General features: G+C 40.7%; 1 long non-coding RNA gene across 1 annotated transcript; it reads left to right on the forward strand.

Moving 5' to 3' along the window:
• Positions 1 to 24,569, forward strand: LOC107130657 (uncharacterized). Its single transcript, XR_010577413.1, has 3 exons — positions 1 to 110; positions 14,009 to 14,066; positions 23,675 to 24,569. It is a non-coding gene; the product is annotated as an uncharacterized lncRNA (long non-coding RNA).
• The last annotated feature ends 435 nt before the right edge of the window (positions 24,570 to 25,004 follow it).

A 25,004-nucleotide genomic window follows, 5' to 3' on the forward strand; every position in this document is an offset into this window, starting at 1 on the left:
AACCAGTGGAACTGAGGCTGCTTGGAATACGCCTTCTCTTTGCCATCCACTTGACCTGACTAGTCTCGATTGGTTCTTTAGGAGCCTTTCAAGACCCCTTTGAAACCAGGGTGAGTGGCTCTTCTGTGTGTCCCTGGGGCACTGTATACATAGTCTTGCCATAGCAATGTGGCTTTTAGAATGTGTTATAGATGTGATTTTCTATTCATTTGTCTGTTTCTGCCTCAATACCACCATTACTGCCCACAAAGGCCAAGGGCTGCATCTTGTTTTTGTTATTTCTCCAGGACCTAACGTGATGCCTGACATAATATTAAATACATATATGTTTCAAGGAAGGAAGGGAGAGAGGGAGAGAAGGAGGGAGGGAGGGAGGGAGGGAGGGAGGAAGGAAGGAAGGAAGGAAGGAAGGAAGGAAGGAAGGAAGGAAGGAAGGAAGGAAGGAAGGAAGAAAGGAAGGAAGGAAAGGAGGAAGGGAGGGAGAAAGAAAGGGAGAAAGAGAGGAAAAGAGAAATAAGGCAGGAAGCGTGAGTAGAGGTGCTCTGGTCCTGGCAATGTGACATTTGTCTGAGTCTGCACAGCCTCTTCTCTCCCTCCTCCGTCCCTCCTGCCCTATAAAGTGGAGGGAAGTTTGAGCAATGAGAATGTTTTACTTACCCCGAATCACCACTGGAGAAATCCATTGCATTACTGAGCACTGGTAATGGGTTGGCTCTGGTTCAGAATATAGGGTTTTGCTGCCCCTGCCAAGCAGGCTTATGCACGTGGGGCTTAGATGGTGCCTTTGCCCACACCTGTCTGGCTCAGAGACCCTGCTGGGCTGTCAAGGGGAGAGCTGGGCATTGAGAGAGGCTGATGGACTTTGACGAAAAAGAGAACCGGGCACACAGGTCTCATTTATAATCCATTCCAGCTGCTCCTCTGCTGGGGGAAACTGGCATTCTGTTTTGTTGGCCCCTTTTCCATCAGGACAGCTGTGAAACCCTACTCAGTGAAGTAATCGCAATAACAACCGCCACTTTGCATGTTGATGCCTTTCTTCCAAGGAACTCAAAGTTCTTTGGAGACATAACCTCATTAATCCATCCTGCATGAAGTGGTGGCTGATGGGGAGGGGTAGGAATTCTTACTCATATTTCCAGGGCTGGGGGATTTAGGAAGGGAGAGGAAAAAAGGAAGAGAAAGAGGTTTCAGAGGTAGGAAAGATAAGCAATGGTATCCCTTTCCCCTTAAACCCCACTCTGGGACAAAGATAACACTTCACAGGACAATACTCAGCTAAATGTGTGAGTAAAAGACACTCACTGTATACTCCTCACTCTCCCCGAAAAGGAAGAGAATTCTAGATGAGGAGTTAGAAAATCTGATTTCTAGACCTGATATTGACACTGAATAGTTGTGTGACCATGAGCCAGCCCTACCCTTAGAATATTAGTTTCATATTAGAGTATGTGACCTCTCGGTAATGTCGAAGAAGCACAAAACCAAAAGTCAGCAGACTGATGCCTGCCTCAAGAGGGGCATGGTTTAATCTCCTGAGTCTCAATTTTCTTATCTGTGAGGTGAGGAAGTCAGACTGGATTATCCCTAAAGTTCTTTTCAATTCCAATAAAACCAATGGTTTTAGAATTGGTGGGCTGGGGAACATCAAATCTGCTTGGGGCTTAGATTTTAGGAAAACCAACAAATATTTGTTTCAGTTTTCTATTACTGCCACTCCAAAACTCAGTGACTTCTATGAAATGGTAATTTATGATTTCTTACAATTTTGTGACTTGCTTCTGTGGCAGTTCTATGGCTTCACCTCAATGCCCAGCCCACCCTCAAGCTGAGGTTTTGCTGGGCAATGAGCTTAGCCAGGACATGTGAGATAGCTGGGCCTTGCTGGCCTGTAGTCCTTTCATCCTCAAAGAGGCTACACCAGGCTTCCCCATATAGCAGGGGCAGCACTCCAAGAGGGCAAGCCTCAGTGCTCAAGTGCTCATCAACCCACCCTCCCTTCCTTCCTTCCTTCCTTCCTTCCTTCCTTCCTTCCTTCCTTCCTTCCTTCCTTCCTTCCTTCCTTCCTTCTTCCTCCCTTCCTCTTTCCTTTCCTTCCCTTCCTTCCTTTTCTTTCTTTCTTTCTTCTTTCTTAGTTTCTTTCTTTCTTTCTTCTTTCTTAGTTTCTTTCTTTCTTTCCTTTCTTTCTTTTTCTTCTTTCTTTCTTTCTCTCTCTTTTTCTTTCTTTCTTCCTTTTCTTTCTTTTTTTCTCTCACTTTCTTTCTTTCTCTTTCTTTCTTTCTTGCTTGCTTGCTTGCTTGCTTTTTCTCTCTTTCTTTTCTTTCTTTCTTTCATGGGGTTCCACTCTGTGACCCAGGCAGGAGTGCAGCGGCATGATTTTGGCTTACTGTAACCTCTGCCTCCCAGGCTTAAGCGATCTTCCCACCTTAGCCTCCTGAGTAGCTGGGACCATAGGTGCAAGTCACCATACCCAGCTTATTTTTTTTTTTGTATTTTTGGTAGAGACAGGGTTTTGCTATGTTGCCTGGGGTGGTCTCAAATGCTTGAATTCAAGCTATCCACCCATCTTGGCCTCCCAAAGTGCTGAGATTACAGGCATGAGCTACTGTGCCCAGCCCAGCCCAGCCCAGCCTTTGCTATGTCAAATTTATTGCTGTCTTGTTGGCAAAAGCAAGTCATGTGACCCAGAATCAATGAGGGAGGGAACAACACAGGCCATTGTTATGAGCTAAATCGTGTCCTTCAAAAACAGAAGTTGAAGTCCTAACCCCCAATACCTCAGAATGTGACCCTATAGGGTAGAAATAGGGTATCTGCAGATATAATAAAGTTAGGATGACATTGTACTGGAGTAAAATGGGTCCTGAAACCAGAATGACAAGTGTCTTTATAAGAACAGGGAAAGACTCACAGACACAGAAGGAAGACAGCCAAGTGAAGGTGGCAGAGATAGGATTTATACTGCCAAAAGCCAAGAAACACGTGGAACTACCAGAAGCTGGAAGAAGCAAGGAAGGATCCTTCCCCTAGAGGCTTCAAAGGGAGCAAGGCCCTACCAACACCTTGATTTCAGGCTTCTGATCTCCAGAACTAAGACAGAATAAATTTTTGTTTGAAGCCACCTAGTTTGTGGTACTTAGTTACAACAGCCTAAGGAAACCAATACAGGCCCAAACACTGGGCAACATGGTTCTTTGGGAACCATTAGTGTAACAATCTAACATATCACCTATTTTAATGGGCATAAATACATAAGTGTTATGGGATTATTTTCCAAAATATGAGAAAATGCAGGTGTGATGGATTGCAATAATGATCTCAATTCTTTACCCTTTCCTAAATCCATGCCTTTTGCCATATGACTACGTGTCCCAGTGCTGCTAAAGAGGTAGAGTGTATTTCCTCTCCTGACATTGCAATGGCCATGTGACTTGCTTTAGGGAGAAATGCCTATACGCCAGTTTCTTAAGAGGGTTTTTATGTTTCTGTAACACGCTGCCTGCTGCCACTGCTCTTGGAAGCCAGTCTCCTGTCGGAGATGTTCTCTCTTGCTGCTCCCAGAGCAGTCTCTCCTAGGTTGAACACAGCACCTCCACTCTCAGCATGCTCAGGGTTCCAGAGCCATGTGCTACTTTGGGTTGAAACTGGAGAGAATGCCCCCATCTCTATAGGGATCAAGACTGTACCTAGGCTGGCCACAGTCTTCCCTCCTGCTTTCTCCTTTTCCTCCCCTGGGCACAAGTGTCCCTAACACTTCTCTCTGGTGTCCTTTTCTCCCGTGCTTAGCATGCATGCCAACAGAGATGAGATCCAGCTTTTCTACTCTGGTTACATACATGCAAATGCCTTTATTACTGAGATGGGATCATACTATGCCAATTATTCTACAACCTGCTGTTTTTATTTAACATATCATCAAGGTTCTTCCATTACTGTAAACACAAACTCATGTCATCATTTTTAATAGCTACATATATTTCCATATGCACATAGAACCCTATTTTACTTAAACAATTGTCTATTATATAGCTTCTACTTGTTTCCATTTCTACTTATAAATAATACTGCAATAAACACACTTTTAAATTAACATTTGTGCACTTGTTCAGTTATTTTCTCCATATAAATTCATAGAGATACAATTGCATGCATAAAATGCTTTTTAAGGCTTTTGATATTTGCTTCCCAATTACCTTCTAGAAACACTATACTAATTTATACCTACTAGTGTATGAGTGCTAATTTTTTTATTTTCATATAACCACCATTTTTTACAACCTCTGACAAGTAATAAAAAAGTTTGCATTTATAGTGTATTCTTCAGCCCGTTTTCTGTTTCTTTAGTTCCCTTTTAAACAATTGGGTAGCTTAAAAATGCATATCTAATGTCAAATAGAACAGGGACCACAAGAATAGAGAATATTGATGAAACTAGAAATGAGCTCACAAAAAGAAACAGAGAGCAGGGAAAGAACAGATGCAGTATATTGAGGCACAGTTGATAATAGTAGTGCCTCATGGGTTTTTATCTGGCTTATTAATTTAAAGTGGCTAAGATGTGAATGAATTTACACTGTAAGTCAGCATGCTCAGGGAGGTTGGTAAAGCAGTATAGAAATACCAAGGAAGAGAAGATCTGGAAAAATATAAAGTAATACATCAGGGAAGAAAATTACTCCAACAACATGATACTAAGTAGGAGAAAAATGCAGTACTCAACAAAATATACTGAGGAGTAGCCAGATTAGATACGTGCTTGCAGAGTGAGAGGACTGAGATCAGCCAAGATTAACGATTTGAGCATGGGGCTGTGCCTGCCATATTGCTCTAAGATGGGACTGGGTTCTGCAAATTTCAGACAAATCCATTTGGTTTAATACTTCTATATTATCTGCAGTGGGTGGTGGTTTTAGAAAGGGAAGAGCTGTTCTATCTGTTAGCTAGAGGTCAAAGGAATTAAAAGGATAACATTATATCTGTCACTTTCAATCAGTGCTGATAGGAGTAAGTTGGTTCAGCCTCCCTAAAGGGTATATGTGTTTGGTACATGTCAGAGGCCTTAAATATATGCATACCATGTGACTCACAATCCTATTTCTAATAATTCATTCCAATTAAATGATTTAGCATTTACCCAAAGATTTAGCTATAAGGATGCTCACTGACCCACTGTTTATAAATAAATTGTGGGAAAATTTATATGCTGAAACCACTTCAAATGCTATTACAGAAATATATTTACTGGTGTCAACAGAAAATCATAATATATTCCATTTTTAAAAGCAGGTTATAGAGTATGACACAGCATTTGTATGTGTATGTTAGGGAGAGCATGTCAACAGTCTATGAAGTTCCCATTCAGGACAAGTATCATGGATGCCTGAGTTTTACCAGCTCCTTAATTCTCTTTTTATGCTGAGGTAAAGAACTACTGCAAGGTTGTTTGGAATCCTAGATTTTGAGCTTTCACTTTTGCCCACTGTGACTTCCTCTCCAGAGTGCACTAACCTAGGAGGCTGGGGCATTGGGAGTGGGATGGACAGGGGTTGACATTATAACTACACCCTGAATCCAGAATCATGACTTTCTCCTTCGGTCCCTGTTTCTGAGTTTGCCCCAGTTAGCTTGACTTTTAGGATGGATTCTTTCTCAGGGACTTCATAGATCCTCTTTGATACTGGCTTCTATGGAGTGAACATCACTCCAAACATACACAGTAAGTTTTCCAAACATAACTATATATGTCAGAACCTCAAATTTGGACATGTTTTGAATTCCTTTCCCAGAAGACTCCTCAGGCTCCATGTAGATCATGTGGAACAAACAGGTATTTGGGAAGAGCAGGAAATAGGTAGAAGGTGACACCAAATAGCATATACCAAATGTATCTGAATCTTAGCCCTGCCCTACTCAGAATATCTTGTCACATGTGTTTGTGTGTATAAGTATATTATATACATATACATAAATAAATATTACTATTAAGTCTTGAAGGACATACGTCAGAAACATCAATAGTCTCCTGATGGAGTCATAGATAACTTTTTATCTATGTCTTCTAATTTTCTACAATGATCATGTATTTCTTATGAACCACTAAACATGAAAAGTAAATTTTTAAAGGTACTCTTAAAAATACCATTTTGAACAGCCACTGAGAGGAATCTATTAGCTCATCTTCAATCATTCTATAATGACAGCTATTACATTGGTTTTTGATCCCAGTGCTCTCAACTCCAGTGCTTTTGCATCTTATAGTAATTTTTAGTCTTTTTCAAAGGATCCAATCCCATTATTTCACAGCAAACCTAGCGATGGTCTGTTTATTTGGGATTAATAATTTTGATGAGTATTGTGGAAAGAATAGGTAAGGTATCCAGGTTTGAAAATACAAGAGAAAGCCTTACAGAGAAGCTTCATGAAACATTTGGGAAAGCAATTGGAAATTATTGTAGGATTATAAGGGGTACTATACAAGCTGGAAGGTTTATAGTATGATGGAAGTAGCCAAATTTGTGATAAAGACACTGGTTTAAAGTGTGGGAGATGGAATGAAATGTGATTGCAAACAGAGAACAAACAGAGACTCCGGTAAAGATTGGGGTGGGGGCAGTGGTGAAAAAGATAAAGGCAGATTCCAAATTTACAGTAGAGGAAGAGGAGGAGACACTTGGCAGCAACCACAGATTGACTCCTCCAGTGTCTGTTCAATTTTTCCCCAACATTCCAGCCCCTCTGACTTTACGTGGTGCCCAGTGGGCTGCCCCACCCTTCAGATCCACCCAGCCTTGATCTAAGGAGTGACCTCCATGTTCATGAAGGCATTCTGCCACTATTTGGTCCGGCCTCAACCCCACCAGCCTCCTCAGAGATGGGGCATGCCAAAGTTCTTTCGCAAGTATGTAGTGAGAGTTTGAGTCACACTCTTGCTTAAGAGGATACTCTATGCATTTTCAGACATATGACTAACTGGGCAAAAAGTTTAAAAAATAAAATTCAGAATAACAGTGTTCAGCAGGACAGTTGTTCCTTGCTTTCCATGTTATTTGGGGGGCTTAGGAAAGGGATAGAATAGGATTAGCCTGAAACATGGAACACCATAAAGAGACACATAGAGAATCAAAGTCCCTGAATGGCATTTAATTTCCATGTTAGTGTTTTTCCTGGTCTGGTTTCAGAAATCCTCTGACAGTTGGACTCTTTGCTATTTAGTCATTCTACTGTACTCATTTTACTGACAATCAACAGGCATTGCCTAATTTGACGCTCAAATGAATAAAAAAGACCAAAGTAGATTACAATGTAAAATATACATTTAATTTGATGGCATTTTGTGAATATTTTCAAATAACATATCAATCATAACAGCAGCATGTATCCACCGTTGGAAGACATTTAAGTACTTTCGGGTTTTAGCCAAAACAGCTTGCAATAACTAGATTAAAAAAAAAAAAAAAGCCTAATTGGAGGCTTTCACATTAGGTTCTGACACACATTTTTTGGTCCCCTCGTGCCTTATTTCCAAGATGGTAGCACCTGGAAAAACAAGCTGCTTGATTTTCGTAATAGATATGAGCTCAGATAGTAAGGACTGCATTACAGCAGTTCCTTTGAAACTGGTGGCAGTTATTGCTGGAGTCCAAGTGGCTGAATCGCATGCTTGGAAATAGGAGTATATTCATCTGTTTGTGAAAATCACCAGGCATAGACCGTTTCCACCCAACACACCGTAGAAACTCGCAAGCCTCCTGTTACCAGCAAGAATTGAAGCCAAAACTCAGCAAGAGCAATGCCAGATAATTGCTGCTGTTTTCCTTAAGCCTTTATTTTGAATGTTGGACCTTGATTACTATACATTCTTTCCTAAGTGAGAACCTTCTGCCAGACTAATGTCAGTGTCCTTCATGAGGCAGTGGCAATTTCCATCAAATCCCTGACCCAAAAAAAGTGGCCAGTGTGTGTTCACTTTTCATCACGACTTGATTAATTACCCCAGGAAACTTCATTTCATTCTGCTTGCTAAAATGAGAGTAATTAGAGCAGCCTTTGACCCTTTCTTCCCTACCCCTCTTAGTTTACAGTGAGCTGTGAAATGTGATAAGTTAATTCTTAAATATAGACTTTTATGCCAAGAACAAGTATCTCCTATTTGACTTGCTCTTCCCCCACAGGAAGTTGGTATTGTTTGTTTAAGAATTTGACATCTAGCCTTTTTGTCAGATGAAATTGAGAAGAAATGTCCTCCAGATGACACAACTGCCCTATCAATACAGGGTTCATGAACTTGCCCCTTATCTTAATATCTGTAGTAATAACTGGACTCTTGCTCCGTGTGGAAGATACCGTTTTCATTACCAGTTTGAACTAAATGTGCAACAGGGCTAGATCCAGTAGGTAAGGATCCACCGTAATGAGATACACAAACACCAAAGGGATTGCATTTGGAAGTTAAATACTCAATTGTTCAGGTGTTTTGAAACACAACCTTTGATATGTTTGGAGGTGCACTGTGGCTAACAGAAGCTATCTTTAATTAACTCATAAGTATGAATTTTCATACTTTAATAATATACTGTTTATTCAAGATTATACACACGGTTTATGTGTAGTATGGAAAATCTGGGAAACAAAAGTATAAAGAAGAAAATTAAAACTAAAAATTTTAATCCTACCTACATAGATAACCACTTCCAAAATTCTGGTATATTTCTTTCTAGTCTACTTTTTATTGAATTATGTAAATATATATCTCACATGCACAAAAAAACTAGATCTTGCGCTATAAACAGTTAGCTTTTTGTCATGAGCATTTTCCCATGTCATTAAGCATATGCCAAAAACATGATTTTTTTGTGGCTACAAAGGTTTCATAACATAAGAAGTCTTTCCCATAGCATCGAGAGTACCCTGCATTCTTGCTGAAATGCAGTGAACAAAGAACACCATATAGTTGCTAGAACTCCTCAGTTGCAAGAGACACAAACAACTGAGTATGATTCTTCCTCCATGTGGAAGGTACTGTCTTCATTACCAGTTTGAACTAACAGTGCATTCTTACTGAAATGCAATGAACAAAGAACACCATACGGTTGTCAGGACTCCTCAGCTGACATCTACTGTTTCCAGAGTTTCCGCTATCGACTTCAGGTCTCAAATCTCTCATCTCTCTCAGCAAGAGAGCACTGACGTATCTAAGCCAACCTTCCTCACAGATTGAGATCAACAAGAAAGATAAAAGTACTTTTTTTCCCACTCTATCTCTTTTTTATTTAACTTTTATTTTAAGTTCGGGGTGAAAGTGCAGGTTCGTTACACAGGTAAACTGGTGTCGTGGACATTTGTTGTGCAGATTATTTAATCACCCAGGTATTAAGACTTGTACATAGTACACATCAGTGATTTTTTGTGATCCTCTTCCTCCTCTCACCCTTCACCCTCCAAAAGAACCCAGTGTGTGTTGTTCCCCTCTATTTGTCTATGTGTTCTCATCATTTAGCTTGCACTTATAAGAGCAAGCATGCAGTTCCTCAAAGACCTGAAGACAGAAGTACCATTCAACCCATCAATCCCATTACTTGGTATATACCCAAAGGAATGTAAATCATTTTACTGTAAAGACAGACGCATGCATATGTATGTTCACTGCAGCACTATTCACAATAGTAAAGACATGGAATCAACCTAAATACCCATCAAGGATAGACTGAATATAGAAAATGTGGTAATATACACCATGGAATACTATGCAGCCATAAAAAAGAATGAGATCATGTCCTTTGCAGGAACATGGATGGAGCTGAAGGCCATTATCCTTAGCAAACTAACACAGGAACAGAGAAAATACTTTTCTTAAAGGTCCCAGCAAGACCCATGGAGATAATATCTGATTAACCTCACAAGGGTCACATTCTTCTGTGTAGCAGACTGTCCTCCTCATAGTAAACACTTCATACGTATTTGTTGAGGGGGTGAGTAAATAGTCAAGATGTAATTCCCCCATCATCCTTGTCCACATATCTGATCTGCCACCCCATTTTCTTGAGGGAAAAATAGCTCTTTAATCTGCCCAGTTTCTCATTTCTCAACCAATTTCTGCCCCTGGATGATGGAAAGCTCTAGATTGAACATATCTAGACCACATCAGGGCTATATATAGGAGTCAATTGCACGGGATGGGGCCCCAGGCAAGATCGATGGGGGGAAAGCCTACATCTTCATCCCCTCTCTACTGCTTTTCTTTCTTTTTCTTAAAATTGGTCCTCACTAAGCATCAGCACCAGTTGAACAGTGTGAGTCAAGCCTTGCTTCTCATGTGATATCTTTAGATAAATGTACTAAATACATTTGTGAACAGTGGACTGAAAACCAACAAAATTGTTTTGTTAGAACACAGAAGAAAAATTAATTCCAGAAATCATGAAAAAACCATTTATCTTTGCATTTTCAAACCTTGGGACTGTCATTAAGATTATCATTCAATCTGATAGATATCAAGTGAATATAGCTTAATTTTAGGATACTGAATGGAAGTAAATAACATAATAACTTAGAAGGAGAGTCAACACTTAGAATTACAGGCATAGTTTACTTAGTGTTGCTACCATCATCCCTGATTCACTAAAATGCTATTTGTCTCAGAAAGAGAAGTTAATACACAGTTTTCCCTTGGCTTACCAACCAGAATGAGAAACAATGCACAATGTTAGGCTCTCAGCTATTGGAACACCATGCAGTGACCATTCTTTTTTTTTTTTTTTTTTCTTTTTTTTGAGGATGCAGTGCAATGGTGTGATCTTGCCTCATTGCAACCTCCACCTCCTGGGTTCAAGTGATTCTTCTACCTCAGCCTCCCGAGTAACTGGGATTACAGGCACGCATCACTACACCCAGCTAATTTTTGTATTTTTAGTAGACACTGGGTTTCGCCATGTTGGCCAGGCTGGTCTCAAATTCCTGACCTCAGGTGATCCACCTGCCTCAGTCTCCCATAGTGCTGGGATTACAGGTGTGAGCCACCATGCCCAGCCTTTCCCCATTCTTAATGGTGGTGAACAATCTGTTCCTTTTTCCTCTGGGGAAAACTATTTCTGCATTTTAGCCCATAGTGGCTGAAAAAATGGCATGCATGTAACGGTTTTGGTGCTAGATGATATCTTATCGAGTTAAAATGCAAATTCTGTAGCAGGTTGAGGTATCTTCCAGGAAATAGTTATGACTTAGGGACTCAAACCCAGTAGAGTTTGGGGAAAGTCCTTTGACCTTGTAAAGATCATCTTCATAATGCAACCTAGAAAGATTGGCTAATAACTCTATGAATACCAGCTGGGAAGATGGCACTGTTAGTGGCATATCATGACTTCAGGGGCTTTAAAGAAGACAGAAGAGAAATTACAAAGATATTATGCCAGGGACACTTCCTCATGGGGACTAACTCTGCTTTATTATTCCTGGATAACTATGATCCATTTAGCCCTCCCGTTCCCAAGATCAAATGCCCTGGACCAAACTTCATAATTCTATGGCTGAGAGGCTCATTATTAATGAGTGAAGATAAAATAACCCACAGAGAATTGATTCCATTCTGAATTAATTTCCTGAACTATTCTGGGCAACTGGTAAGTGGTCTTCTAGAGCCACACAAGCAGAATGCATTTATGATCATCTGCGTTGGTGGGCGTAACGTTGATTGTGCTAGTTTTTAATGAGATCTGGAATGTGCAGCTATCATAGCAACTCTACTGGAATTGTCTGTCTACATCTTCATCTTCCTTACTGAACTGTGAGTCACTCAAAGGCCAAACTGGAGTCTTATCAATCTTGGGATTCCTCTGTGTAGCAGACTGTCCTCCTTATAGTAAGCACTTCATACATATTTGTTGAGTGGGTGAGTAAATACTCAACACATAATTCCCCCATCATCCTTGTCCTCATATCTGATCTGTCACCACATTTTCTTGAGGGGAAAATAGCTCTTTAATCTGCCCAGTTTTTGTCATCTCCACTGTCACAAGTGTCACCAGTCACTAGTCCAAGCCACCAACATTCCTTCCCTAGACTACTGCAACTACTTTGGAAAAGCTTCTCTGCTTTCCCTACTGCAGAGTACAACTTTTTTTTTTTTTTTGTAAAAACCAAAGAGGGTTTTCAAATATTTTAAAATACCTCTACTGGCTTTAAAATCCAGAACTCAACCGCCTACTTCTCTAGGCATGTCTCATTCCTCTCTTCCCAACTTCTCTCTGCTGAGTCGTGTTGGGGTCTTTCTGTTTCTACAGCTCACCAAGACCTACTCTGTCTCCAGTTTTTGCACAGATTGTTCTCTCTATGATGTCCTTCCCTACCACTTTGTCCCAACCATCTCTTGCTCATTCTGCAGGTGTCAGCCTAAATGTCATTCCCCCAGAGAAGGCACTCTTGTCATCCCAATTTAAGGTAGGCTTGCCTGTTATTCTCTCCCCTGGCACCTGCCATTTTCCTTCATGATGCCTCTTAAAATTTGTAATTATGTAGTTGGTTAATGTATTTAATAAGCATCTCTCTTACTAAACTGTAGGCTTTTCATTGAGAATAAGGACTGTATCCATTTAGCTCACTACATCGGACATCTTGTTCACTACCTCATATCCACTCAGCCTCAGCTTGTGGCCCTGGCAAGGACTTCCAGGAAGCTTCATACTGCTCTGCATTGAAAGAGAACACCTGAAGCTTGCACCACGTACCTCTGCTTCCTCCCCAGCAGCTTCCCTGACTTCCCTGGGTGGGGTGCCTGCAGGTGCCTGCTTGACATTCATACATGTGCAACCCAGAATTGTGCAAATGTTAATGCTGTGTGGGGTAACTTCCAATAAAAGCAGGCCAGGAGCCAATGAATAAATGCTTCTTCCTCCAATCCCTTTTATGCACCTTTTGAAAGGTACCAGCAGGACTGAGCACCAGCCACCCAGACTGGTGGCCACCTCTGTAATGTATCCTTGTATTGGCTTCTCCCTTCCTGTTTCACTCTCCCTGGCCCCTCACTTCTTCTCTCCAAGTTTACTTCCCAAATAAACCATCTGCATGCAAGCCTTAACCTCAGGCTCAGTTTTAGGGGAAACTCAGGCTAAGATGACCACTGCACACCAATTGCCTCGCACAGTACCTGGCATACAGTAGTGACTCAATAACATTTTTAAGTCAATGAGTCAGTCAAGTATAAATGAATGAAAATTACTGCAAAGTCAAGGGATAAGAACAGAAGTAGGATATTTAAAAAGCATTTCCCCATTTGGTACAATAAAATTCATCATTGCTTAAACTTACCAACTCAGCAAGGGCCCTCAGCATGCCATGTCAGAGAACTCAGAAATGTGCTTTATTTTTAGGCAGATGACTTTTTGCCAAGACCTGTCCACTTAACCCTCCCCCCATCAGCTTTAGATAGCTTGGGATAGTGAAACAAGAATGAGGTTTAGAATTAGGCCTAAATGGAACTAAATACCCACATTGCCACCACTTTTGACCTGTATGACCTTAACAAGTTCTTCAAGTTCTAGTTCATCTGTCTGTCAAATGGGAACATAAACATTTGTTTTACAGAGTTGCTATAAATATTTAGCATTAGGTCCTTAAAAATATTGGTTTTCTTTTCCCAAAATATCTACCTTCCTTTCCTCCCCTCTTCAGTGAAACACACACATTGCATTCAAGAATTTGTTTCTACAGTGAGACCACATGGGCATAGGGAGGGGAACAACACACAGAGGCCTGTAAATGGGGAGTGGTTGTGGGGAGAGAGCATCAGGAAAAATAACTAATTCATGCCTGGCTTAATACCTAGGTGATGGGTTGATAGGTGCAGGAAACCACTATGGCTGGCACACATTTACCTATGTAACAAGGTTGTACATCCTGCACATGTGCCCCGGAACTTAAAAAAAATAAAGAACTTGTGTCTAAATGTGTGGCCCATGACTCTGAGCTGAACACTTGGTGTGGGAATCATCTAATTTTTTTTTTTTTTTTTTTGTAGTCTCTGCACCTACGATGCACCAACTGGCAGTTCCATCATTTGAAAGAAAATCTTCAAGGTAAAGATGTTTACAATGACACAAAAACCTTTCAAAGGTATCATGGTCCTAAAGGGCTTTCTCCAAGGGACAGCATGGTGTGTTCCAGGCCCTGATGAGAGGCAAATGTGTGGGCACGGGTGTCTCGTGAGCCTGATGCTCTCCATCCCTCTCTGACCATTTACGCCTTTTGTCTGTCTGTGCTTTCAAAGGTCAAACCCTTGTGAGAAATACTTGCTCTATTAATCATCTTGGAAGACTGCTCCAGACACATTTTCAGAAGGGATGCAGTAAGTTTTGTCTGCACAGTGCACCCTGGGAAAAGAGTTTCCCTTCCGAAAAGCAATCTTGCTTTCAGCCAAGTCTTTTCTTTTCCTTTTTTTTTTTGTAAAGCAATGAAGTTATTGCATGTTCCGAAGGCATCGTGAGGTAGGTACAGCCACCCCTTTGACATGGCATGTCTGTATGCCCAGGATGCATATACCTAATTAGTGAGTTCCACATGACTGCTGGTGTTGGCAATCATCTGTATCCAGCTGGTGCTCAGACTTTTGGGGATCAGTGGAAATTTTAACCATTATTTGACACAGACTTATTTGGTCAGAGAGACACAGTCATATCACAGAGAGCTAAACGTCCAGAGCTAATGAAAGATGATCCAGCAATTAGATTGACTCACAACATGGGTAATAATTTTTATACTTACATTTTGACCACATAAATAAAAGAGTGGGACTGATTTTCCCACTGCATTGCATATGAGGGAAGGAGAATGTTATTCTATCTTCTCTCTTCATCTGAACATTAGAACTTTTTAAACCTTCAGACACGGCAGCGGCACTTCCACCCATCATTTGAATGAAAGCCAGTCCCACCTGTCTGTCTTTCCATTCAGCAGGGAGTCATTTCATGTGTGAAGCAAGCAAAAAAGATAGACATGTCAGGGCTTTCTCTGTCTCCTGTAGAATTTTTATCTTTTGGCCTTTTCCACTTCCTAGTCTGCATATGACCTAATATCCTATTCCTCATGGCCAACTCTTGATAACAATGAGAAAACAAGTCCTGAAAAATGTGTTATTTATTCATTAAGCATTTCTATCTTATAACACTTTTTTTGTTTTTGTTTTGTTTTGGCAAAATCATGACAATATCTGCTATATTTCAGATAATTATTTTAACAAATCTGTAACCTGAATGAAAGCAGGATTCATTCTATAATTCTCAGTACAGATGAGAAATAAATGATAAACTATGTCCCACTGGAAGAGACCCCTCCAAAACCTCATGCCAAAGGAGGTAGACCACCATATTCAGTGAAAATATTTAACATCTTGGACTGTTTCCCAGTGGGATGCAGACCAGACAAGAAGAACAATTCAGGCTGCTTAGGAGACTGTCTGGGGATCTCTGTGAATGGCATCTGCACTGGATAGATATTTCTTCCCCTCAGATTCCTGCTCCTGTGTATGTGCGCTACTTACGGCTGAGTCATACTTTTCAAGAATGAATGTGGGTGTCACAATCAGTGATCTGTGATCTATTCCTGCTCCTGTGTATGTGCACGACGTACAACTGAGTCATATTTTTCAAGAATGAATGTGGGTGTCATCGTCATTGATCTGTGGTCTATCATTTCATAAATAGATTGTTCCAAAAGTACTCTAGGCACAGCTGAGCACAGATAGTCTTTTGGACGGCTTTAATCTAAGCCCATTTCAATATGCTTCTTTTTATTGTCCACACTTCTTTCTACTACCACTAACTTAAATAATTCCTATAATCAGCTAGAAGAGGTTTCAATGAAAAATCGTCTTTGAACACAAGAAATAAGGACTGGGAAGTGGTAAACAACTTGCAACTGAGGTATTCTGAAGATAGTCCTAGCATAATGTCCCCCAGGCGTAGCCATATATGGTAATTTGGTAAATCAACAATGAAGTCTCATGCAACAGTGAGAATCTTAAGTATCAAGCACTAACTGAGGTTCTGGGCAAGAGAAACACAAAAGAGAATACTACTTTACCCCAACCCCAAGGAGATCTCAGGGACACAAATGTCAGCATCTACCTCAATACAATGACATCTGAGTGACTATCTCAAGTGAGAACTGAAGAAGATATCACAGGAAAGCTGATCTTGAAGAAAGGAGAGGAGTTGGCCTATTAGAAAAGAGAAACTGGTCATGGGTGCCTGTAATCCCAGCTACTCGGGAGGCTGAGGCAGGAGAAGAGATTGAACCCAGGAGGCTGAGGTTGCAGTGAGCCAAGATCGCACCATTGCTCTCCAACCTGGGTGACGAGAGCAAAACTCCATCATGAAGGAGAAGAAGAGAGAGGGAGGGAGGGAGGGAGGGAGGGAGGGAGGAAGGAAGGAAGGAAGGAAGGAAGGAAGGGAGGGAGGGAGGGAGGGAGGGAGGGAAGGAAGGAAGGAAGGAAGGAAGGAAGGAAGGAAGGAAGGAAGGAAGGGAAGGAGGGAGGAGAAAAAAGAAAAGAGAAGAAAAGAAAAGAAGGGGGCATACTCATTGAGAGAACAATGGCTCTGTTGGTCAAAGGGATGCCAGTGTGAAAATCATGACACGTTCAGAAGATCATATAGCTGGGTATGTCTGGAGAGGGTCATGGATGGGCCATGGCACAAAATAAATTTCTTTGTCAAGATACTATAAAAACCTACACAGACAAATCAGGGGAGATATGTTGTAGGGAATAATAATATTTCATCGAACTCAAGGCTAGGAGATACAGGTAGGCTGAGGAACAGGAACAGTATTGGAAACTGAAGCTGGAGTCACCCTCTCTACCTTTGTCTTTGTCTTCCTCTTTCTGGGCCATGAGGTCACCTATGGCTGCAGTTCAGTTCATTGGTCAACAGTTCTGAATTGTTCAGTCATTCATCATTCAGCAAGAATGCATGTGCGCATCCTCTGTGCTCGGTGTGCTCTTTATCAACTACATTGTGGTGGAAAATGGATCAAGGCTGGCTTCATGGGCACAGACTTGCACAGTCAAATGGTCCCACATTTGGTTTAATGCACCGCTACCACTATCTTGCAATTCTGAATAATTTCATAGAACTCGTGTTTTGTAAGAAAGTCTAATGAGATGAGGGAGCATGCACATGAGCAGAGGAAATGTCCACAGTGCCTTCCCATTCACATATAGCATTTGTGATGACACCCCATGAGCACAGAATTTGGTGGCCCACAATATTCAAGCATTCAGTGAGACTAAAAGCAAGTATAAGGCAATTGTATTAGGGCTACCACTGAGAAAGGTGGGGAGGAGGCAGGTGCTGACATCCTAGAGGCCATGCTTTTTGTTTGAAAGAGAACAAGAATCAAGGAACCCTATTGCATTCTTTCTTATTCATGTTGTTTCCCTGTATCAGCCAACTACTTTAATGCTGAAATGCTAGAAAGAGAGGAAATGTTAAGACAACAGTTTCTTTTCCTTTCAAGTTTTTCTTACCCATCAGTAAGCTGAAGGTAAAGAGTGTTGGTAGAATGTATCAAGCTGTGAATTAAAAACTGTTGAGTTTCATGTAGCATTTCCACTGTTCTAGTAAGAGTGAAATATTTATGCATTTTTGAGCTACAAATATTAATTGTGTAATTTTGGTAATTGTTTTGTTTTATTTTGTTTTTTTCTCTCAACTTTTTTGAGATTCAGGGAGTGCATGTGCAGGTTTGTTACATGGATAAATTGAATGTCACTGAGGCTTGGTGTACGAATGATCCCATCACCCAGGCAGACAGCATAGTACCTGATAGATATGTTTAGCTCCCACTTAAAAGAGAGAACATGCAGTATTGGTTTTCTGTTTCTGCAGTAGTTCACTTAGGATAATGGCCTCCAGATGCATCCATGTTGCTGTAAAGGACATAATTTCATGCCTTTCTTATGGCTGCGTAGCATTCCATGGTGAACATGAACCACATTTTCTTTATCCAGTCCACCACTGATGGGCATCTAGGTTGATTTCATGTCTTTGCTATTGTGAATATTGTTGCAATGAGCATATGAGTGCATGTGTCATTTTGGTAGAACAATCTATTTTCCTTTGGGTATATGCCCAGTAGTTGGATTGCTGGGTCAAATGTTAGTTTTTAAATGATTTGAGGAATCTCCACACTGCTTTCCACAGTGGCTGAAGTAATTTAGATTCCCACCAGCAGTGTGTAAGTGTTCCCTCTTCTCCAGGACCCAATTTTAAAAATGGGCAAAGGGCATAAACAGAAACTTCGCAAAAGAAGAAATACATGTGGCCAACAAATATATGAAAAAAATGCTCATCATCACTAATCATTAGAGAAATACAAATCAAAACCACAGTGAGATACCATCTCACACCAGTCAGAATGGCTATTATTAAAAAGTCAAAAAGCAACAGAGGTTGCAGAGAAATTTTAAGGATTTTTGTGTAAGAGTTAAATGCTGTTATATTTGCATTTAACACTGACATTACACACTGTAAAGATAAACAGTAAACCATGCTAATAATTTTATATTTCCATTTTTTAACTTAGAATGTCATTAAATGGCAAATAAAGAAACACAATGGCAAGTTGAGAGAGAGACCATTCAAGAAAGGAAAATATCACACTTTAGTGCCTTTAGCAGCACTTTTTCTCCTTCTTTTTTTGAACAAGGCACCCTCTATTTTTGTTTTGTACTGGGTCCCACAAATTGTGTAGCCAGCCCTGACCTGGAGATGAGTGGGTGAACAAAGCAGACAGAGTCCCTGTCACCATGGAGCTTACTTTCCATTGGGGAGAACAATAAAAATAAATAAACAAGAAATCTCGTTGTCTCAGAACTGTTTTGAGGAAATAACAGAGTAACATGATTAAGCAAATCAAGGGAGGGAGAGCTACTTGAGTTTGGGTGGCAGAGAAAGTCGCTCCAAGGAAGTGATCTTTGAGCTGAGACCTGAAGTAGGGACTGTCCACCAACTTTGCTGAAGCGAATTCTCCCCCTCCATTCTGATACCCTCTATTCCACACTCCGCAGCCAATCCAACTGAGCCTGTTTCCCTCGAACAGTTTTAAAGATGGCAACCAGGTCTTCCCCAGGCTTCCACATTTCTATCCACTCCACCTCGGCCCCTGGGTGACCATCCTCTGGGCTCCCTTGTCAAAAGAAGTTCCAGAGACTTTTCTTGTCAAAGCTATCAGTAGCCCAGAACAGGTTGAAGAGAATAACATGAAGTGCCCCTGTTTCTTCCTGAAAGCTTTGAAGAGCCCAGAAACATAGTCTCTGGAGGAAGAATTCCGTTTTTTCCCAGTAACTCCTGGGAAAAGCCACCTGACAAACCTCCTGCCTTTGTGAGTCATGGCAAAGAAAGTCACATCAAAAGGAAGGGTGATTTGAATGAGCCCAGATGTTTCACTTAAAACCACAACCAGGCATAGCATTTGAGCAATTTTTATTTGCAGTCATTTCTTTTCATGTCATGCAAATGATCAAAAGTGGTCTAGGGAGACAGCATGTCTTAAAAGATGACAATTGCAAATGGCAGCAAATAGCAAATGCAATAATAACTTGTCATGTTTAACACAAAGTTACAGCCAAGGCAAGCTGTTTAGCAGTAAGCAGATGTGGACTAAGTAAAAGATAGTTTGCAGATAGCTAAATGCAGGCAGGTCACAAAGCATTTTGATAAAGGATTATAAAAATATTACCCATGGTAGAACATATATAGTAAATATAATATTTCAAGAAGAATTTAGAAATGTACACGATTTACTACTGGAGAGTTGAAAAACGCACAGTTGATGTCTCAATCATAGGAGTTAAGAGTTTGCCAAGTGAAGCAGAATATGATTATGTAGAGGATTTTAAACTAGGATTTACTATTTTTTTTTTCCAAAAAGAATGCTGCACTTGGCAGCTCTCTCAATTCCAGTGCACAGAAGTTAATAAACTGATGAAATAGCAGGGGATTCTTCTAGAGAGGCTAATTGCTACATCGATTTCTGCCAACACCATTTGAAAATAAATCCCTCTGTCCTTTTTGTACTGTTTCTAGAAAAAAGACTGGAGTTGACAATTAAAAGCTCAACAAGTAAGATGTAAATTTAGGCATTTTGGCATAGTATGTTTTCACCAAATATTTGTTGAATTAATGAAAAGATAGAGACAGCCTAGAAGTTTAGGTTGTAGGACAGTCTTCTGGACTGTACTGTATATAGGGAGCTGTAGACGCTTTTCAAGAGCATAAGCATCAATTCTTACACAATCCTGTACATATACATGTGAAATTACCTGGCATACCTGAGCTGGGAAGTCCTAACTCATGCCAATGAGGAATTTGAGAAGTTTGGTCAAAACATGGAGAAGATGAGTTCACTTGCCAATGGGACACCTTTGATATGAAAGAGGACAAGGTGGTTTTGACAGGTGACTGCAGTCAGCAGCACAGGTTGCATGGAGGCTCTCATTGCCTCTTCCTGCAAAAGTTGGGACTGTGACCTCTCTGGGGAGGTCCACGTATGATACAATGCAGAAAATGATTCCAACGAAGTGACTGTTCTTCAAGCCAGCCCCCACAGCCATCATCAGTTTATTAGATATTTTGAAGCACTTAAATCAGTGTAGGCAGATGCTGTTTATTTTTAAGCCCTCAGATGGGGAAACCTCATGAGATTCACTGAGCTGCCTCCTCAGATCAAGAACTTTGGGGATGAAGGATTGAGAAACCCACATTGTTGGAGTGCTTTTTGTTCACATGACGATGCTTTCTTATGGTTGTGACACTGAATTCAAAATTTCAAGAGAAAAGCAAAGTGCAGAACATCACCGATAATTTCAGAAGTGCAGCTGTCTGTGTTCAAACTGGATAGATACCTTTTGAAGAAGGCAACCATCATGTAATAAAAATATTCAAGGATTATAGAAGTATTGATGAAAACAGAATTTTCATCAATTCCAGAAGCAAATTATAGTCTCTGTTGGATTGGAATCACAAGTTCAAAAATGAACAAGGATTTACTTTGAAAAAGTAGCACTATTTAAGAGCCTCCTGTAGACCTAAAAGCAATGCAGCTTCCACCAACAGCTTTGTTGATAAGTCCATGAATCCAGTAACTGATATTCCTACTATGTGTCAAATTCTGGAAAATGTTTAGATTCCCCTGGGTCTGTTAAAATGGATTGTGATTTTTATGCTTCTGAAAATCCAAGCAGTGAGTCACCATTGATACTACAAACCTGGAGTCTGAATCAGGATGTGGGTCCTAATTAAATATTAGAAATTATTCATTATGTTAAGCACCAACATTCTCATCAACATGCTCAAAAGGAATCAAATATATAATTTGGCACATATGCTATATGCATGCAATAATAAAATTGTTTATAATAGTTATTTGAGGGCTGGGCACAGTTGCTCACTCCTGTAATCCCAGCACTTTGGGAGGCCGAGGAGGGCATATTGCTTGAGCTCAGGAGTTCAGGACCAGCCTGGGTAACATTGTGAAACTCGTGGCTACTTGGAAGGCTGAGGTGGGAGGATTCCTTGAGCCCAGGGGGTCGAGGCTGCAGTGAGCCATGATGGTGCCACTGCACTCCAGCCTGGGACACAGAACAAGACCCTATCTCAAAAACAAAACAAAACAAGTTTGTTATTGGGAGGGACTTTTAAAAATTATTATTGTTGTTACTGTTTTAAGTCTTTCATAATTTTGAATCATTAGTGAGTTTTTCCATTATTCTTACCTTTACCTCTTAGGATTTCTAATTATGTGGCTTACTACCAAAAATAAGTAAATAAACAAATAATGCATCTGGGTTTTCCAGATGTAGGGCCTAATATTTGCTGAAAGTGAACTCTGCCTTGGAATTTAGTCCTCACTCCCTGAAGTCACTTTGTACTCCCTCTGGGCAGGCAGTAAGATCCATCTGTTTGTCTTCAGCCTTGTCCTCACTGGCAGACCCACTCACACACTGGTAAAGAGATGCCTGTCACCTTTTATTTCATGGAGTCCCATGGGCTTTCTGACTCAGACATTTATGGTCTATTCTCTTCCACGCTCTCTGGGTCCAGGATACTGGGGAATGACATAAATGGTTAGTCATCAGCTGTTCTGAGAGGACTTCCAAGAATAACTGCTACAAAACTTTTAGCAAAATTGAGTTTTAAAGATCTAGAGTGTTGTCCATCAACTGGTCTAGAATGGAGACCATAAACTGATGGCCAAATCATCCCACAGGCATGTTGTGTTTGGCCACACTAAAGTTGGCTTGCAGAGTGTTTAAAACATACTTAATTAGTTCCCAACATTGAAAAATCGGGATATTTCATGCAAAAAATCCAGATTTCTGGCATTGGTCACATGGAGTCTGCATTCCCACCTGGCAATCATCTACTTGCAGCTAGAGAGCAGTTGCCCCATCTAGATGGGGCAAGCCAACTCTAGTTCTTATCCCTAGCATTCTTCACCAGGCCTGCTTCACTTGTCTCCATAAAATGCCTGGCTTTGGTAGACCTTTGAAGTTGGGATCTTTACTATAGAACTACACTGTGCTAAGAAGTGTAGGGAAAAACAGGAAAAGGATAAAGCATTTGTAAGTCTTCCTGGGTTATCCTCTGGTTAGAGAAAACAATGATATAATAATAAACAATAATAGTAATAAAGCTAATTTATGGGTCAATTAAGGTCTTCACTGTGAGGTATCAAGCACAGAAGTGGTCCTGACCTACTGTGTTAGTCTGTTTGTGTGGCTATAAAGGAATACCTGAAACTGAGTAATTTAAAAACAAAAGAGGTTTAATTGGCTCATGGTTCTTCAGACTGTACCGGAAGCATAGTGCCAGCATCTGCTTCTGGTGAGGGCCTCAGGAAACTTACAATCACAGTGGAAAGTGAAGGGGTAGCCAACGCATCACATGGCAAGAGCAGGAGCAAGAGAGAGTGGGGGAGGTGCCACATACTTTTAAACAAACACATCTTGCATCACCTCAGAACAAGAACTCACTCATCACCAAGGGCATAGCATTAAGACATGCATGATTGATCTGCCCCCATGATCAAAATACCTACCAAATCTCACCTTCAACACTGGGGATTATGTTTCAACATGAGATTCAGAGAGAACAAATATCCAAATGATATCACTTACAATACCACCAGTACCTGGCTCCTCCATAGAAGTGACGGCCAGGAAGAGCCAGCTTGCAGGTCCATTCATGAGACCAGTTGAAGAGTTCAATAAAGAATTTGTCTAGTTAGGCCATGTGGGTTCCTCTACCATGGAGTTCAGAGATTTATCATGGATTTATCCACTAATTTTTTCTTTTAACAAATGTCGAGGAACTGCTGTGGAGGCCTTGGGTTCACCATTCAGGTACCTCTTCAAGTTAATCTACATGGGGAGCCTTGTGACTACAGCCCCAGAAGCTGCCCCTTTGGATCCACTATGCACCCAGCCTTCTCAGGCTAACTCTCAGCTACTATCTGAGCATGGTAGGGGGCCTGGAACCAGGCCATTCCTGTCCAACATGAAGCTTTTCTAATGCGCAACCTTTGAGTGGGCTGTCCTTTTCAGCCTGACCAAGATTTTCTTAGAACTATACTGTGGTCTGAGGTTCTTCTTAATTAAACCTCCTTCCTTTTCTGTCTTCTTTCACAGATTTAAGACCTGTGACACAGTCTGAAGCTCTCCTGGCATACTCTGAAGCTCTCCTGGCACCATCCCCTTTATCCTTCACAGGTGTTTCTCCTAGTAAGTTTCTTGTATGTCTCATCCCATCTGGGCATCTGCTTCTCAGAAGACTCAAACTGACACATCTGCCCACTATGTGTCAGGCACTGTGCTAGGTGCTGGAGACCTAAAAATGGATAAAACAGACAAGAGCCCTCCATTCATGGTGCTTGCATTATAGTGGTGGTAAATATTCCATAAACAAGAGAATAAATAGATAAGATAAATTTTAAAACTAGAGAATGACTTGTTATAAAGGATTGGTAATCAGGGAAGGTCTTCTGAGGGGATGGCACTTAAGCTGACACCGAATGAGAAGAAGGAACTGGTCAACTGAAGACCTAGATGAGAGTATTGTAGGCAGAGGGAAGAGCAAGGACCAAGGGTTGAGAAAGAAACTAGTTTGACATATTTGAGGCGGGAAAGCCAATTTGACTGAAGAATAATAAAAAAGGGAATGAATGGAATAAGCAAGGACATTAAACAACTAGAAAGGAGGCTGATCATCACAGTAAGTCATTTAGAGTAGGTTAGGGAGAAGATCATTCTCTATCAGGGCAGAACTGAAAAGGCTATGTCTGCTGCTAAATGCTGCTGTGAAAAGACAAGGGCTTTCATCACACTACAGATGCAATCTTTTGGATCCACTTATATTGAACAGACTTTGTGGACCCTCTTAAGAAAGTAGGCACCACAAAAATATTACATCTATACAAAATGCAGGGCTCCAAGCCATAGATGTATATATCACATTGTGTGTGCGCGCGCGTGTGTGTGTGTGTGTGTGTGTGTGTGTAAAGCCAGCCACAGTTTGTGAGCTGAACATGACTCCTACATGCTTTCAGAGAGAAGAGAGAAGAGAGAGGACCATGTACTGGAATAAGCCCTAGAGAACTTCTTGGAAGAATGGGAAGTTAGCTGATCAAAATTATGTTGCTTTCTAGAAAAGAAGTAAAAAGCCAGACAGTTTCTTTTGCTAAAACGGTCTGGGTAGATTTCCATTCTAAGAAAATTACAAGAATGTATAGTTTTAAATAGCTATAAGGAGAATACTGAATGTTCCCAACACAAAGAAGTGATAAATGTTTGAAATGATGGATATGTTCACTGTCCTTATCTGATCGCTATGCATAATATGCATTGAAACATCATTATGTACCCCATGAATATGTGCAATTATTATAATTCAATTTAAAAAATAAAATTAAAGAAACAAGGGTGCAACAGCGTCCATTGTAAATGTGCTACTTCTCCACCT

Source organism: Macaca fascicularis, chromosome 8 (assembly GCF_037993035.2).
Source record: "Macaca fascicularis isolate 582-1 chromosome 8, T2T-MFA8v1.1".
Lineage (NCBI taxonomy): Eukaryota > Metazoa > Chordata > Mammalia > Primates > Cercopithecidae > Macaca > Macaca fascicularis.